The 923-nt window shown below is 40.8% G+C and overlaps 1 pseudogene; it reads left to right on the top strand.

Moving 5' to 3' along the window:
• Nucleotides 1–289: 289 nt before the first annotated feature.
• LOC123838630 (large ribosomal subunit protein eL27-like) lies at nt 290–711 on the top strand (annotated as a pseudogene).
• The last annotated feature ends 212 nt before the right edge of the window (nt 712–923 follow it).

Raw genomic sequence — 923 nt, forward strand, 5'->3', positions numbered from 1 at the left:
TTGAGGACTGAAGTAGATTGGGTAAGTGTTTTTGTTTCCTAGGGCTGCCATAACAGTACCACAGACTAGGTGGCTTAAACAACAGGAATTCATTTCTCAAAATTCTGGAGGTTGGAAGTCCAAGGTCAAGATGTTGGCAGGGTTAGGATAGGACACATCAGTATATACTGGATTAGAGGCCACCTTAAAGAACTCATTTTAAAAAACTTAATCACCCCTTTAAAGACCTTATCTTGAATGGAAGTGCTGTTTCTTCTTTTCTGCTTAGGCTCGAATGGCTGGTTTCAAGATGGGCAAGTTCATGAAACCGGGGAAGTTGGTGCTGGTCCTGGCCTGACCCTAGACTCTGGATGCAAAGCAGTCATTGTGAAGAACATTGTGAAGAACATTGCAAGGCACCTCAGACCATCCCTACAGCCATGCTCTGGCGGCTGGAATTGACTGCTATCCCCACAAAGGGACAGCTGCCATGGGCAAGAAGAAAATTACCAAGAGGTCAAAGATCAAGTCTTTTGTGAAAGTTTATAACTACAATCACCTCATGCCCACAAGGCTACTCTGTAGATATCTCTTTGGACAAGTTTTGTCAACAAGGATGTCTTCAGAGACACAACTCTTAAATGTAAGGCCCGATGAGAGGCCAGGGTCAAGCTGGAGGAGAGGTATAAGACCGACAAGAACAAATAGTTTTTCTAGAAGCTGTGGTTTTAGATTTGTTTTGTTTCAATAATTAAAAATACCCTCCTCCCCCCAAAAAAGACCTTATCTCCAAATATGATTACATTTTAAGGTATTGGAGGTTAGGACTTCAATATGTAAACTTCGAAAGGACACAATTCAACCCATAACACTAAATCTGGATAATCCTTGGTTAATCTTATGTAAGAACTTGTAAAATGAAAAGTATTGGAGAAATGCATTTT

This window comes from Mirounga angustirostris, unplaced genomic scaffold (assembly GCF_029215605.1).
Source record: "Mirounga angustirostris isolate CCGP_5_RB_7025 unplaced genomic scaffold, mMirAng1.0.hap1 SCAF_3, whole genome shotgun sequence".
In the NCBI taxonomy this organism is placed as follows: Eukaryota; Metazoa; Chordata; class Mammalia; order Carnivora; family Phocidae; genus Mirounga; species Mirounga angustirostris.